At 46.5% G+C, this 17,436-nt stretch overlaps 1 protein-coding gene and 1 pseudogene across 1 annotated transcript in view; one reads left to right on the top strand and one right to left on the bottom strand.

The window, feature by feature from the left end:
* Positions 1 to 17,436, top strand: part of ACSL3 (acyl-CoA synthetase long chain family member 3) — a 221,819-nt gene that overhangs the window by 62,753 nt on the left and 141,630 nt on the right. The window lies entirely within an intron of this gene.
* On the bottom strand, positions 6,111 to 6,229 carry LOC134913152 (5S ribosomal RNA; annotated as a pseudogene).

Raw genomic sequence — 17,436 nt, 5'->3', positions numbered from 1 at the left:
GACTATGATGAGTGGCCAAGAATATTCAATATATGATTATTGCAATAAAAGATGTTTTACATATCACAGAGTACCCTTCTGTCCCTGACACGAGGGTATGCATGTTTAAGGAAACGAAACCTGAGGTATCGTTTCCCCCATCTCATTAGCTGAACGCTTTATTTGAAAAGGCTCGGGAAACTACAGACAAAAGACTGCAGGTTCACAAGAGAATTATTATGGCGTATCCTTTCCCCTCAAAGGACAGGTTATGGTGGGAATCCTCACCCAGGGTGGACAAGGCCTTAACGCGCTTATCCAAAAAGCTGGCGCTACCATCCCCGGACACGGCGGCCCTAAAGGATCCTGCGGATCGCAGGCAGGAAACTACCTTAAAATCAATTTACGCGCATACTGGAGCCCTACTCGGGCCTGAGGGTTGGTAGCGCAATTGCAGCGTGGGTAGATAACTTATCATCGGACATTGACACCTTAGATAAGGATAGGGTTTTGTTGACCTTGGGTCACATTAAGGATGCAGCGTTATATATGAGAGAGGCTGCGCAAGATATTGGGCTGTTGGGTTCAAGAGCCAATGCCATGGCAGTTTCTACTAGAAGGTCCCTGTGTGATGCTGATTCAAAGAGACTTATGGAGGCTTTGCCTTACAAGGGTGAAGTTTTATTTGGGGAGGGCCTCGCGGACCTGGTTTCCACAGCTACCGCGGGTAAGTCTTCTTTTTTGCCTTATGTTCCCCCACAGCAAAAGAAAACACCTCAATACCAGATGCCGTCCTTTCGGTCGCATAAGTTCAGAAAGGGTCGGGGCTCTTCCTTCCTCGCCAGGGGTAGAGGGAAAAGAACACCAGCTACAGCTAGTTCCCAGGAACAAACATCCTCCCCGGCCTCTACAAAATCCACCGCATGACGCTGGGGCTCCGCTGGGGGAGTCCACACCGGTGGGGGCACGTCTTCGTCTCTTCAGCCAGGTCTGGGTTCAGTCGGATTTGGATCCTTGGGTGATCGAAATTGTATCCCACGGCTACAAACTGGAGTTAGAAGATGTGCCTCCACACCAATTTTTAAATCGGCCTTGCCAGCTTCTCCCCCAGAGAGGGAAATAGTTTCAGCTGCCATACAAAAGCTGTGTCAACAGCAAGTGATTATCAGGGTTCCCCTAGGACAACAGGGAAAAGGGTTTTATTCAACCCTATTTGTGGTCCCGAAGCCGGATGGCTCGGTCAGACCAATCCTGAATCTAAAATCCCTAAACCTATATTTGAAAAGGTTCAAATTCAAGATGGAATCTCTCCGGGCAGTGATCTCCAGCCTCGAAGGGGGGGATTTTATGGTGTCGCTAGACATAAAGGATGCTTACCTTCATGTCCCCATATATCCTCCTCATCAGGCGTACCTGAGATTCTCTGTGCAGGACTGTCATTACCAGTTTCAGACGTTGCCGTTTGGGCTTTCCGCGGCCCCGAGAATTTTCACCAAGGTGATGGCGAAAGTTATGGTGCTCCTGCGCAAGCGGGGGGTCACAATTATCCCATACTTGGACGATTTCCTCATAAAGGCAAGATCGAGAGATCAGTTACTAAAGAGCGTGTCTCTCTCCCTGAGAGTACTACAACAACACGGCTGGATTCTAAATCTACCGAAGTCGCAGTTGGTTCCGACGACTCGGCCGTCATTTTTGGGCATGGTTCTGGACACGGGATAAAAAAGAGGGTTTTTCTTCCATTGGAAAAAGCCCAGGAACTCCAGAGCATTGTCAAGGACCTGCTGAAACCAAAAAGGGTGTCAGTTCATCAATGCACTCGAGTATTGGGAAAGATGGTGGCGGCCTACAAGGCCATTAGTTCGGCAGGTTCCATGCAAGAACTTTTCAGTGGGACCTTCTGGAAAAATGGTCAGGGTCCCATCTACACATACATCAGAGGATAAGCCTGTCCCTCAAGGCCAGGGTCTCTCTCCTGTGGTGGCTCCAGAGTGCTCACCTACTAGAGGGTTGCAGGTTCGGCATTCAAGATTGGGTTGTTGTGACCACGGACGCGGGCCTCCGAGGATGGGGAGCCGTCACACAAGGAAGAAATTTTCAGGGAATATGGTCAAGCCAGGAGGCTTGTCTACACTTAAATGTGCTGGAATTAAGGGCCATATAGCATGTAAACCGCCAGGGCGGGACAAGGAGCAGAGCAGCAATGGCAGAAGCCACCAGGATTCTTCGCTGGGTGGAAAATCATGTAAGCGCTCTGTCAGCTGTCTTCAATCCGGGAGTGGACAACTGGGAAACGGACTTCCTCAGCAGACACTATCTCCATCCAGGAGAGTGGGGACTTCATCAAGAGGTCTTTGCAGAGATAACAAGTCGTTGGGGACTTCCTCAAATAGACATGATGGCGTCACGCCTCAACAAAAAGCTTCGGATGTATTGTTCCAGGTCAAGAGACCCTCAGGCAGTGGCGGTGGACGCACTAGTGACACAGTGGGTTTTTCAGTCGGTCTATGTGTTCCCTCCACTTCCACTCATCTCAAAAATATTGAGAATCATAAGACGACGAGTGCAGACAATACTCATTGTTCCAGATTGGCCACGAAGGGCCTGGTATTCAGATCTTCAGGAAATGATCGCAGAAGATCCGTGGCCTCTTCCTCCCAGGGAGGACCTGTTGCAACAGGGGCCAGGTGTGTTCCAAGACTTACCGCGGTTACGTTTGACGGCATGGCGGTTGAACACCAATTCCTAGCTAGAGAAAGTATTCCGGGGGAAGTCATCCCTACTCTAATCAAAGCTAGGAAGGAGGTAACGGCGCAGCATTATCACCGTATCTGGAGGAAATATATTTCTTGGTGTGAGGCCAAGCATGCTCCTACGGAGGATTTTCAGCTGGGGCATTTTCTCCATTTTCTACAGACAGGAGTGGATATGGGCCTTAAGTTAGGCTCCATTAAGGTGCAGATTTCGGCCTTATCTATATTCTTTCAGATGGAATTGGCTTCTCTCCCAGAAGTCCAGACTTTTGTAAAAGGAGTGCTGCACATCAAACCTCCTTTTGTGCCCCCAGTGGCACCGTGGGACCTTAACGTGGTGTTACGGTTCCTTAAATCACACTGGTTTGAACCTCTTCAAACGGTGCAGTTAAAATTTCTCACATGGAAAGTGGTCATGTTGTTGGCCATGGCATCTGCGAGGTGGGTGTCTGAATTTGGCAACTTTGTCTCACAAGAGCCCCTATTTGATTTTCCATGTGGATCGAGCGGAGTTGAGAACTCGTCCTCAATTTCTACCTAAGGTGGTTTTCGTCGTTCCATATGAACCAACCTATTGTGGTGCCTGTGGCTACGGGTGACTTGGAGGATTCCAAGTCCCTTTATGTAGTCAGGGCCTTAAAAATTTATGTAGCCAGGACGGCTCGGGTTAGGAAAACAGAGGCACTGTTTGTCCTGTATGCAGCCAACAAGGTTGGCGCTCCTGCTTCTAAGCAGATTATTGCTCGCTGGATCTGTAACACGATTCAGCAGGCTCATTCTACGGCGGGATTGCCGTTGCCAAATTCGGTAAAGGCCCATTCCACTAGGAAGGTGGGCTTTTCTTGGGCGGCTTCCCGATGCGTCTCGGCATTACAGCTGTGCCGAGCAGCTACTTGGTCGGGTTTAAACACACTTGCTAAATTCTACAAGTATGATACCCTGGCTGATGAGGACCTCATGTTTGCTCAATCGGTGCTGCAGAGTCATCCGCACTCTCCCGCCCGGTCTGGAGCTTTGGTATAATCCCCATGGTCCTTACGAAGTCCCCAGCCTCCTCTAGGACGTAAGAGAAAATAAGATTTTAAACCTACCGGTAAATCTTTTTCTCCCAGTCCGTAGACTTCAGGATAGAGGTTTCAAGAGCCACACCGTCAACTATAGTCGATCCAGATGCCTGCATTAGTAGATCTGGACGTTGAGGGAGCAGACGTGGAGCATCCATCGACATCCTCTGCAGATCTGTGTACCATTGACTTCTGGGCCAAGCTGAAGCTGTTAGAATCACGGCACCCTTTGCTTCTTTTATCTTCCTCACCACCCTGGTAGCAGGATGATCGGAGGAAATAGATACGCCAGATGAAATTCCCATTTCACTAACAAGGCATCCACAAAGATCGCTCCGGGATCCTTTGTTCTTGCCCCGTATGTGGGCACTTTGTTGTTCAGACAAATCTATCTCTGGCAAACCCCACTTGTCTACCAGAGTCTGAAAGACTTCTGGGTGTAGAGCCCATTTGCTTGCTTGAATGGCGTGTCGACTGAGAAAATCCGCTTCCCGATTTAGGACTCCCGGAACGAATACTGCAGACAATTCTGGAAGATGGAGTTTTGCCCAATTTAGTATGTGACTTACCTCCTTCATTGCTGTTTTGCTGCTCGTTCCTCCCTGATGGTTGAGGTATGCCCCCGCCGTTAAATTGTCTGGACAGGTCTTCCTTGCAGAGTGTCCTTTGCCTGAATCAGTGCCATGTATATGGCCCGAAGTTCTAACAGATTTATTGGCAGGCAACTTTCTTCTATGGTCCATTGTCCCTGGGACCATAATCATCCGGACACTGCTCCCCAGCCCTGAAGACTGGCATCTGTTGTCAGGATCTCCCATCTGATATCCAAAAGGTTCTCCCTTTGTCTAGATGGGATGTCTGTAGCCACCAGGCTGATGACTTTCTTACCTTGTGTGAAAGTACCATAGTCTGTTTCTTTATTGTCTGATGGAATGGAATACATCTGGCTAGAATCAGACGCTGCCAAGGTCTTGAGTGGAATTGTGCATACTCCACCATGTCGAATGTTGACATCAAACCCATCAGTCGCATAGCTGTGTCGATTGATATCGTTTGACTGTGTAACAACTCCTGAGTACTTGACTGTACCTTGGATATCTTGTGCCGAAGTAATCCATTTTCTGCAGATTTGAATTCAGTACAGCCACACAGTGAGTCATCCATTGTGACGGAACCAGAGATGACTTTTCCCAATGTATGAACCACCAGTGCCTCTGCAGACAAGTCATTGTCTGTTGGAGATAGCACAGAAGCCTATCCTGTTCCAGGATAAAACAGGTGGTTGAGGTATGGCAATTTTCTTATCCCCTTCTTGCGGAGATAAGATACCATAATCATCATAATTTTGGTAAATACTCTGGAGGCTGTGGTTAACCCAAAGGGTAAGGTCTGGAATTGAAAATGTTGCTGGAGGATGGTGAACCTTGAGATAACACTGATGGAACAGTGCTATAGGAACCTGTAGGTAAGCATCCTGACTATCCAGGGATACCATGTAATTCCCTGGCTCCATGCCAAAACTATGGAGCGCAACGTCCATGTGAACCGTCGTACCCAACTTATCTGTTTAGGATTTTGAGATTGGGGTGAAAGGATCCTTCTGAACCCAAACCCGGTTGGAGTAAAAACCCCTGTCCCTATTGTGCAGGGGTTACTGGAATGCCTATTCCTGACCAAAGCAATTTCTGAACTGCTTCTTGCAAACCTCTGTCCTTCGCCTCTACCTGAGACGGACTGGAACAGAAAAACCTTCGAGGAGGATGCTTCTTAAAGAGAAACATAACCTAGAGATACCGCTTCTTGCACCCAGATATCTGTCTGTAGACTTTTACCAGATCTGTGCAAACTGATGAAGTTGTCCCCCTATCCTGGGGTCCCACACAAAGGCTTGCACCATCATGCTGATGGCTTATCCTCTGGTTTGGAAGCTAGCCCTCTGTTTTCCTTTGCTTCTTTGCCTTACCAAACTTATTGTATTAGGGCTGTTAAGTTCCTTTATGACCAATAAGGCCGAAAACCGGACCCCAATGTTGGAGTTATATGTGGAAGGAAACGTGTCCATCTTGGAGTCTGATTTTGACTCCAGAATATCTGTTAACTCATTACCAAACAGAAACTTCCAGCCAAAGGCAAAGTTTCCAGAACCTTCTTTGATTCTGAATCAGCTTTTCATGTACTGTATGTACGCAAACTTGCTCTGCGAGCAACGATTGTTAATGCTGATGCCCCAGAACATAAGTGTCCATATGAGCTATATGGGATTCTTGCTCCCTTGCAGGTGCTGAAATCCTGTCTTCCAGTACCTCAGCCCAGTTACCTACCGCACCTGGTATTCCAAGGTGGTCTCCCATCCAAGAACTAACCAGGCCCAACACTGCTTAGCTTCCAAGATCTAGTGAGATTGGGCCTTTCCAGTGTGGTGTAGCTGTAGATTGCAAGGTGAAGTCGTGGCTGGCCTTATGACTGCCCCAGACGGAGACAATATGGTTTTCAGAAAGCCATACCTCTTTTGACGTTGACGGCAAAGGCCATATATATTTTATCAAATGATATGCATATCTCTTTAGGAGGCATTTCCCATTTTTAAATAGTCCCCAGCTGGAAAAGGATATTTGGAATCCCATTTACTGGGAACCTATATATATTCTTTATTGGGTATAGCCCAAACCTTTTCCATGATTTTCATCAGCTGCTGGGGTCCCCCATGAGGAGGCCCTATTTTTTTGGGACGTTTAAACATAAGTACCTTATTTTTAACACAGGCTCTGCTGAATCCTCTAAGGACAGAAAGGCCTTTACTGCTCTCATTAACTAAGCTATATTCACTGAGCTGATACCTTTTACCTGTTCTTTGTATGCCGAAGAAGAGTATATAGAGCTTTCATCGTCTGATGAATCATCCTGTGTAGCTGTGCAGTTGATGATTTACTTACACTCGGTTTCTCAGCTTGTTTTATTAGAAAAGCTGTTGGGGATACCTTAGGTAAAGAGCTGCCTGTATGGGTTAATAATGAACCCTATTCCTGGTATCGAAGCTGTAGGAATTAAGCTTTCAGCTATACTGGACAAGGTCTGTGCAAACATCACCCAAAGGGGATTTATCTGTACTTGACGTAGATCAGGGATCTGCCTAGTATTGTGCTGACAAGCAAACCATTTTACACATAAACCATCCTGTACCAGATCAGAGAGGATAATACAGTTTTTGCAAGACAACATGATATGAGTGTTGGTGTTACTATAAGTGTCCTCTCGTCGCCTTTGCCGCTCTTAGACATGATAAATAATCAGCACTTTCACAGTGTACTACACAATTTGTGACTATAACCACTTTATTGTTCTAAAGTGATAGCAATCTGACCCTTACCCGTGCACCAGCATTGAGGATCAGCAGACCAACTGACAAACATATATTTCTCTGACGTCCTAGTGGATGCTGGGAACTCCGTAAGGACCATGGGGAATAGCGGGCTCCGAAGGAGGCTGGGCACTCTAGAAAGATTTAGGACTACCTGGTGTGCACTGGCTCCTCCCACTATGACCCTCCTCCAAGCCTCAGTTAGATCTTGTGCCCGGCCGAGGTTGGATGCACACTAGGGGCTCTCCTGAGCCTCTAGAAAGAAAGTATAGAATTAGGTTTTTTATTTTCAGTGAGACCTGCTGGCAACAGGCTCACTGCAGCGAGGGACTAAGGGGAGAAGAAGCGAACTCGCCTGCTTGCAGCCGGATTGGGCTTCTTAGGCTACTGGACACCATTAGCTCCAGAGGGATCGACCGCAGGCCCAGTCCTTGGTGTTCGGTCCCGGAGCCGCGCCGCCGTCCCCCTTACAGAGCCAGAAGCAAGAAGAGGTCCGGAAAATCGGCGGCAGAAGACATCAGTCTTCACCAAGGTAGCGCACAGCACTGCAGCTGTGCGCCATTGCTCCTCATGCACACTTCACACTCCGGTCACTGAGGGTGCAGGGCGCTTGGGGGGGGGCGCCCTGAGCAGCAATAAAAACACCTTGGCTGGCAAAAATACCACAATATATAGCCCCAGAGGCTATATATGTGGTAAATACCCCTGCCAGAATCCAGAAAAAAGCGGGAGAATAGGCTGCGGAAAAGGGGCGGAGCTATCTCCCTCAGACACACTGGCGCCATTTTCTCTTCACAGTGCAACTGGAAGAAAGCTCCCCAGACTCTCCCCTGTAGTTTTCAGGCTCAAAGGGTTAAAAAGAGAGGGGGGGCACTAAATTTAGGCGCAATATTGTATATACAAGCAGCTATGGGGGAAAATTCACTCAGTTATAGTGTTAATCCCCACATTATATAGCGCTCTGGTGTGTGCTGGCATACTCTCTCTCTGTCTCCCCAAAGGGCTTTGTGGGTCCTGTCCTCAGTCAGAGCATTCCCTGTGTGTGTGCGGTGTGTCGGTACAGCTGTGTCGACATGTTTGAGGAGGAGGCTTATATAGTGACGGAGCAGATGCCGATAAATGTGATGTCGCCCCCTGTGGGGCCGACACCAGAGTGGATGGTTAGGTAAAAGGTATTAACCGACAGTGTCAACTCCTTACATAAAAGGGTGGATGACGTAACAGCTGTGGGACAGCCGGCTTCTCAGCCCGTGCCTGCCCAGGCGTCTCAAAGGCCATCAGGGGCTCAAAAACGCCCGCTCATTCAGATGGCAGACACAGATGTCGACACGGAGTCTGACTTCAGTGTCGACAAGGTTGAGACATATACACAATCCACTAGGAACATCCGTGACTTGATCCCGGCAATAAAAAATGTGTTACACACTTCTGACATTAACCTCTAAAAATGGGTTTTTATGTTTGGGGAGAAAAAGCATGCAGTGTTTTGTTCCCCCATCAGATGAATGAATGAAGTGTGTGAAAAGCGTGGGTTCCCCCTGATAAGAAACTGGTAATTTCTAAAAAGTTACTGATGGCGTACCTTTTCCCGCCAGAGGATAAGTTACGCTGGGAGATATCCCCTAGGGTGGATAAGGCGCTCACACGGTTGTCAAAATAGGTTTGGCGCTGCCGTTTTAGGAACGGCCACTTTGAAGGTACCTGTTGATAAAAAGCAGGAGGCTATCCTGAAGTCTGTATTTACACACTCGGGTACTAGACTGAAACCTGCAGAGCGTGCTGCTGCAGCGTGGTCGGTGACCCTGTCAAACATACTAGTTTGCTAACATGAGAACATATTAAAGACGTCGTCTTATATATGAGGGATGCACAGAGGGATATTTTGCCGGCTGGCATCCAAAATTAATGTAATGTCCATTCTGTCAGGAGGGTATTAGAGACCTGTCACTGGACAGGTGATGCTGACCTTAAAAGGCGCATAGAGATTCTGCCTTATAAGGGTGAGGAATTATTTGGGGATGGTCTCTGGGACCTCGTATCCGCAGCAACAGCTGGGGAGAAATATTTTTACCTCAATTTTCCTCACAGACTAAGAAAGCACTGTATTATCAGGTACAGTCCTTTCGGCTTCAGAAAAGCAAGCGGGTAAAAGGCGCTTCCTTTCTGTACAGAGACAAGGGAAGAGGGAAAAAGCTGCATCAGTCAGCCTGTTCCCAGAATCATAATTCTTCTCTCGCTTCCTCTGAGTCCACAGCATGACGCGGGGGCTCCACAGGTGTAGCCAGGTACGGTGGGGGGCCGTCTCAAAAATGTCAGCGATCAGTGGGCTCGCTCACAGGGGGATCCCTGTTTCTTTCAAGTAGTATTTCAGGGGTACAAGCTGGAATTCGATAGGTCTTCCCCCCGCCGTTTCCTCAAATATGCCTTGCCGACAACTCCCTCAGGCAGGGAGGCTGTGCTAGAGGCAATTAATAAGCTGTATTCCCAGCAGGTAATACTTAAGGTGCCCCTACTCCAACAAGGACGGGGTTACTATTCCACACGGTTTGGGGTACCGAAACCGCATGGTTCGGTGTGACCCTTTTTTATATTTAAAATCCTTGAACACATACATAAAAAATTCAAGTTCAAGATGGAATCGCTCAGGGCGGTTATTGCAAGCCTGGACGAGGGGGATTACATGGTATCCCGGGACATCAAGGATGCTTACCTGCATGTCCCTATTTACTATCCTCGCCAGGAGTACCTCAGATTGTGGTACAGGATTACCATTACCAAGTCCAGACTCTGCCGTTTGGACTGTACATGGCACCGAGGGTGTTACCATGGTAATGGCCGGAATGATGATACTCCTTCGAAAAGGGGAGTTTTTAATTATCCCGTACTTGGACAATCTCCTTATAAGGGCGAGGTCCAAGGAGCAGTTGCTAGTCGGGGTAGCACTATTTTGGAAAGTGCTACAACAGCACGGTTGGATTCTAAACAGTCCAGAGTCACAGCTGGTTCCTATGACACGTCTACTGTTCCTGGGGATGGTTCTGGACACAGACCAGAAATAAGTGTTTCTCCAGGAGGAGAAAGCCAAGGAGCTGTCATCTCTAGTCAGAGACCTCCTGAAGCCAAAACAGTTATCGGTGCATCATTGCACGCGAGTCCTGGGAAAAATGATAGCTTCCTACGAAGCAATCCCATTCGGCAGGTTCCATGCAAGAACTTTTCAGGGGGACCTGTTAGACAAGTGGTCCGGGTCGCATCTTCAGATGCATTAGGCTGATAACCCTGTCTCCAAGGACCAGGGTATCTCTACTGTAGTGGCTGCAGAGTGCCCATCTTCAAGAGGGCCGCAGGTTCGACATACAGGACTAGGTCCTAGTGACCATGGATGCCAGCCTTTGAGGCTGGGGGGCAGTCACACAGGGAAGAACCTTCCAGGGACTTTGGTCAAGTCAGGTGACTTCCCTACATAAATATTCTGGAACAGAGGGCCATTTACAATGCCCTGAGTCAGGCAAGGCCTCTGCTTCAAAACCAGCCGGTCCTGATCCAATCAGGCAACATCACGGCAGTCGCCCATGTAAACCAACAGGGCGGCACAAGAAGCAGGATGGCGATGGCAGAAGCCACAAGGATTCTCCGATGGGCGGAAAATCATGTGTTAGCACTGTCAGCAGTGTTCATTCCCGGAGTGGACAACTGGGAAGCAGATCTTCTCAGCAGACACGACTTCCACCCGAGAGTGTGGGGACTTCATCCAGAAGTCTTCCAAAGGATTGTACACCATTGGGAAAGGCCACAGTTGTCCCGCCTCAACAAAAAGCTATAAAAGATATTGCGCCAGGTCAAGGGACCTTCAGGCGATAGCTGTGGACGCTCTGGTAACACCGTGGGTGTACCAGTCGGTTTATGTGTTCCCCCCTCTGCCTCTCATACCAAAGGTACTGAGAATAATAAGAAGGCGAGGAGTAAGAATGATACTCGTGGTTCCGGATTGGCCAAGAAGAGCCTGGTACCCAGTACTTCAAGAAACTATATATCAGAGGACCCATGGCCTCTGCCGCTCAGACAGGACCTGCTGCAGCAGGGGCCCTGTCTGTTCCAAGACTTACCGCGGCTACGTTTTGATGGCATGGCGGTTGAATGCCGGATCCTAAAGGAAAAGGGCATTCCGGAGGAAGTCATTCCTACGCTGATTCAAGCCAGGAAAGATGTTACTGCAAAACATTATCGCCGCATATGGCGGAAATATGTTGCTTGGTGTGAGGCCAAAAAAGGCCCCAACAGAGGAATTTCAACTAGGTCGATTTCTGCATTTCCTACAAGCAGGAGTGTCTATGGGCCTAAAATTAGGCTCCATTAAGATACAGATCTCGGCTCTGTCGATTTTCTTCCAGAAAAAATTGGCTTCAGTACCTGAAGTTCAGACATATTCAGCCCCCAGTTGTGCCTCCAGTGGCACCTTGGGATCTCAACGTGGTGTTGAGTTTCTTAAAATCACATTGGTTTGAACCACTAAAAACCGTGGATCTAAAATATCTCACGTTGAAAGTGGTCATGTTATTGGCCTTGGTTTCGGCCAGGCGTGTATCAGAATTGGCGGCTTTGTCATATAAAAGTCCTTATCTGATTTTCCATATGGATAGGGCAGAATTGAGGACTCGTCCCCAGTTTCTCCTTAAGGTGGTATCAGTTTTTCACTTGAACCAACCTATTGTGGTGCCTGCGGCTGCTAGGGACTTGGAGGATTCCAAGTTACTGGACGTAGTCAGGGCCTTGAAAAATTATGTTTCCAGGACGGCTAGAGTCAGGAAAATTGACTCGCTATTTATCCTGTATGCACCCAACAGGCTGGGTGCTCCTGCTTCTAAGCAGACTATCGCTCGCTGGATCTGTGACACGATACAGCAGGCGCATTCTGCGGCTGGACTGCCGCATCCTAAATCAGTGAAAGCCCATTCCACAGGGAAGGTGGGCTCATCTTGGGCGGCTGCCCGAGGGGTCTCGGCTTTACAACTTTGCCGAGCTGTTACTTGGTCAGGGGCAAACACGTTTGCAAAATTCTACAAATTTGATACCCTGGCTGAGGAGGACCTTGAGTTCTCTCATTCGGTGCTGCAGAGTCATCCGCACTCTCCCGCCCGTTTGGGAGCTTTGGTATAATCCCCATGGTCCTTACGGAGTTCCCAGCATCCACTAGGACGTCAGAGAAAATAAGATTTTACTCACCGGTAAATCTATTTCTCGTAGTCCGTAGTGGATGCTGGGCGCCCATCCCAAGTGCGGATTGTCTGCAATACTTGTAAATAGTTATTGCTAACTAAAGGGTTATTGTTGAGCCATCTGTTGAGAGGCTCAGTTGTTTTCATACTGTCAAACTGGATATAGTATCACGAGTTGTACGGTGTGATTGGTGTGGCTGGTATGAGTCTTACCCGGGATTCAAAATCCTTTCTTATTATGTCAGCTCGTCCGGGCACAGTGTCCTAACTGAGGCTTGGAGGAGGGTCATAGTGGGAGGAGCCAGTGCACACCAGGTAGTCATAAATCTTTCTAGAGTGCCCAGCCTCCTTCGGAGCCCGCTATTCCCCATGGTCCTTATGGAGTTCCCAGCATCCACTACGGACTACGAGAAATAGATTTACCGGTGAGTAAAATCTTATTTAAAGTCAGCAATCACACTAGCAGTCGGTCACATGTTATATATTAGTCATATGAGCACATAATCAACTACAAACACATTTTAAAGTATGTAGGAGTACATACTACTGAATTCTGTTTTATACAGATCTTAACGTATTCAGACGCATTGCGAAGAAAACCACAGTAATGTACACAGACTTGTATGCCATAGGCACTTAAACTTAACTATTCATACTGACAAAAGTAGATAGAAATTTAGTGCTGTATAAGCCATACTCGGTAGAGTGGGATACGGGGAGACTCGCCTCACTTCCAAGATCGATCAATACGTTAGCGAACGCTGAGTGGATCCAGACGCTACTAGTGTACGCCGCCACTCCGGGAACTTTAAGTGAACACAGACGCACTGTGCATACAGACGCACCGGCCATACAGATATTGCGACCAGGTCTCCTTGCGGTAGCGCTCAATGAACACAGACGCGGCCTATGGTGTGACCGAGACCCCTCGTGGTAGCGTCTGAGATGGAAGTGAGGCAACAGTTCATGGCGGGAGACTCGCAGAAACTGGTCATGAACTGGGGGTAGGGGCGACCAGGAGAGCGTCTAACTCCCCACCGCTGACATCAACCCTAGGGATCGCAGCCTCAAACTATTCCTGGTGCCTTATGATCCCTAAGGCCTAGCGCTGGAGCACCTATGGTGGCGGCGCGTCAGCTACTGTTTGTTAGTCTCCTTCCAATACAGTGCGGCTGTGTCCGTATTCCCCGACTACGAGGAACCGATGCCTTACCTTCTCCCCGTGCTCCGGCCACAGCCTGGAAACGTCTGCCGGACCTGCTAGTATATCCGACACAGACGCCCGTCGAGACGGCACTGTACACATGGGTAAGCGTTGTTGCGACCCGGCGGAGAGTTGTTGGAGCGACTCTTTCCAATATGCGTATAAGACACTGTTAAGAAAGATCGCTCAAAAACATAGACTATAAAAATAAAATAAGAAAGCTCTAGAACAGCAGCCCTCTGACCGTGGTCTGGCTCCTGCCGCACAAAACAAAAAACTGATTTGCCTGAGCCAGTGGGCGGGGATATATGGACGGGCCCGTTGCATCCTGGGAGGCCTGAAAGCTTGTGATCGTTTGGTGCCAATCCGCTGACGCTCCATCATATCCCGTTGTTATCCTGTGGACCCTGCAGAGAAATAAAGAAAATAAAAAAATAAAATAAATATAAATAAATATATATATATATATATATATATATATATATATATATATATATATATATATATATATATATATATATATACACATACACATACAAATAGAGAATTCAGCACTCACCATAGCAAGCTCACTTGTACTCACAACATCAATAAATTAATGATGGGGGTTTAGTTAGTGAATTGGCCAATGCACGGAAGCCTGCATACCGCTCGCCAAGGTGCCCCACCTTCATGCAGGTCCTACACTACCACAAAGCCGTAAGAATTAAAACCTGGCAACTGTATCACATATAATATAACTGCAAATATGCCCATTAAGTTTAATGTATGCCTGCCACATATCTTGTGGCTTTTAAAGGCATACTAGTCACCTGACACAGCCGATAAATTACTAAGGAGCAGCTGACACAGGTTTAGAACAATTGAGATTACACAGAGGTGCATGAAAAGGCCTGTGACCATGGTTAATAAGAGTTAACCAAAGATTAACCCCAAAATATACAAACAAATATAGAAAACCACAGCACTCGCCACCCCAGAAGCGGGGTACAGTGTCTGCACTCACCACTCATAGGGTGGGGTGCATGCAGCCCATGGTCACCTACCCAAATACATACAAATACAATTTAATGTCCAGGGGACTAATATTCGGAAACTCTTGAATAAACAATGGCATGTGTTAAAAATGGACCCCTTAGTTAAAGATAATGTCACAGAGAAGCCCGAAGTTTTTTTAGAAGAGCCAAGACTTTAAAAAATCTTTTGGCTCCAAATGAACTACCTCTGCTATCTCTGACGCTTGAACCTGATTAATAAATTTTTTTTTTTTTTTTTTTTTAACCTGCAGGGGCTGCAAAATGTGTGCACATGGCCTTGCAGGGAAAAAAACCTTCCGGGATAGTGAAAATAAAAGGGATTACAAAATAAAGGGGTTAATAAACTGCAATACTACGTATGTAGTCTATATGCTTGTTTGTGCCTGTGGGAAAAAGTACATCGGCAAAACAAAGATCTCTAAAGTTACGCATCCTTGAACACTATCGAAATATTAAAAATAAATTAACTAATCACAGTGTACCCCGGCATTTTAAAACATGCTAGGATGGAAATCCGAATTCAATGAGGTTTGTTGGATTAGAACATGTAACACTGTGCCATCGTGGAGGTGATAGATTAAAGCTTCTGGCTAAACGTGAGACATTGGATTCTTACGCTTGATACCTTGTACCCCGCTGGTTTAAATGAGGGATTTGAGATTACCCCGTTTATTAATTAATTTTTAGTGTTCCTTTAATAACCGCATTGATAGGGTTAACTAAATAACCTAAGAGTGATTCTAGAGAAATTGGGTAAAGTTTTGTCTTTTTAAACATGTCTTTTAAAATATCAGTTTATGTATTTATGATGCGCTACTATGTATCATCTGTGTTTTAATTTGTCACTAAAGTGTGTCCGATTATTGATATGGTAACTACCGCGGTATCTAAAATGTTGTTAGCTGTGCTCCGTGATTGGTTCTGTGGAGTACAAAAGGAGAGACTGAGCTACGCTAGGCCAGCCCTAGTCTTTGATGACGAAACGTGTAGGGGAATGGCCTAGCGTGAGGACTATTGAAAGGTGGCGAGCTACTGCAAGGTGGTGAGATGCAGTGAAGTCCTGTATATCTTTTATCAAACGCTATACGTACGGTGGTTGATACCGCCTGCTTCGGTACGTTTTTCTGACATTTGTGTGTGGAAAGCTGGTGTAATAAAACATTTTTAAAAAACACACACACACACACACGCGCGTGCAAGGACAGCAGAGATACTGCAACGTTTCGATATTTATTATATCGTCAACAGGCACAATAACAAACAATACATACAACTGACCTTATATCCCATTTCACCCACATGGTGAGGACCACGTCCGGAAGCGGAGGGACGGCGCCAATGCATGACGTCATCACCACCCGTCCGTTGCTAGGATCACAAGCAAAACAAAACAATTAAAAGAGAGGATAAAAACATGGCTGAAGGATACAAGCAGGAATATAATGCATAACGTGTTCTAATATTAATAGCAATCTACTACAGTTTATTGAACACAGTAACACCTCATAGAATAGAGCATACAATTTAAATACATGCAAATATGCCAGAGTGCTCATTCAATCCCCTAGGTGATAAGGTTTGTAAACGGTGAATCCACCGAGCCTCACACTTCAATAGTTTGGAAGCACGGTCACCCCTCCTTAAGTTAACTGGTATGTAATCGTTGATCATATACCGTAACGTGGCCAAACTGTGACCCGCCTGCATAAAATGACGGGCCACCGGTTGATCGCTATGATTAGTAGAGAGAGCTTGTCGTATTGCATATCTGTGTGTGGCCATACGTTCTCGCGGGGTGCGCTCGGTTTTCCCTACATAATTAAGTCCGCAGGGACATGTAATAAGATACACAATGTAGCGTCTGGTACATGATAACCGATGTTTAATATAAAACTTCTTACCGCTGTATGGATGGCAGAAAACTAATGTTGACCTGTCCCATGTCGTCCATTTTAATGTGTTGACCTTTTTCTTATGTTGACCGTGTCAAAGTCAACCAATAGTGGTATTGACTGTTGGCCTAATTCAGTACTTGGACTAGTGTATATAAGTGTAGTGTATATAACAAGGATCATGTTGGTACATGTACATCCCAGGATGGGGATAGTAAAAAAAAGTTTGATAAAAAAAGGTCTATTTAAATTAATCATGGTTTATTTCAAGCTAGAATGTGCGCAAAATTGTTGCACATTTTCAGTATATATTTGCATGTGTACAGCAAGACTGGCCCAGTGAGGAGGTAAGACTACTGTGACAGCCGACAGATATCGCGGGGCTGCAGTATCATGGGGAAGCCGCCACTGGCAGGGCTTTTGCCGCTGGTGACCCTCTGAGTTATTAGGGGAATAAGGTGATGGCGATAAACCGGTCACTGTTTGGTAACTCTGCCCCTATGTTAACTTGGTGCCAGATATTATTTTGCTCTAATTCTTATCCCACCACGTACTGTAATTATACTTTTAACTTTACTATCTTTTACCAAATATCCATTAAACTAAATTTCTAAAAAGCAAACTAGATTTTGTAGTGTTAATGCTAATTGGATAAAAATATACAATCCCAAAAAATTACAATCAAAATCCTGACTGTCAAAATACAGACTATTGACCGATGGTCAAAATACCGACATTTAAAATGTTGACAGGTCAAAAAGTCGACAAGTGTTTAAATTTTTTTATTTTTTTTATTTTTTAAATGAAACAGACTTGTTCATACTCTACCATCCCAGTGGAATTGGAGGGGGAATATAATAGCGTGCTAAGCGCAGCGAGGCAGCGAGCCATGCGATGGGACGCCATACACTTATACGGTGTCCATGTTGACCT

This window comes from Pseudophryne corroboree, chromosome 4 (genome assembly GCF_028390025.1).
Source record: "Pseudophryne corroboree isolate aPseCor3 chromosome 4, aPseCor3.hap2, whole genome shotgun sequence".
In the NCBI taxonomy this organism is placed as follows: Eukaryota; Metazoa; Chordata; class Amphibia; order Anura; family Myobatrachidae; genus Pseudophryne; species Pseudophryne corroboree.
The sequence above is the reverse complement of the archived record's forward strand: the minus strand, read 5'-3'. Positions and strand labels throughout refer to the sequence as shown.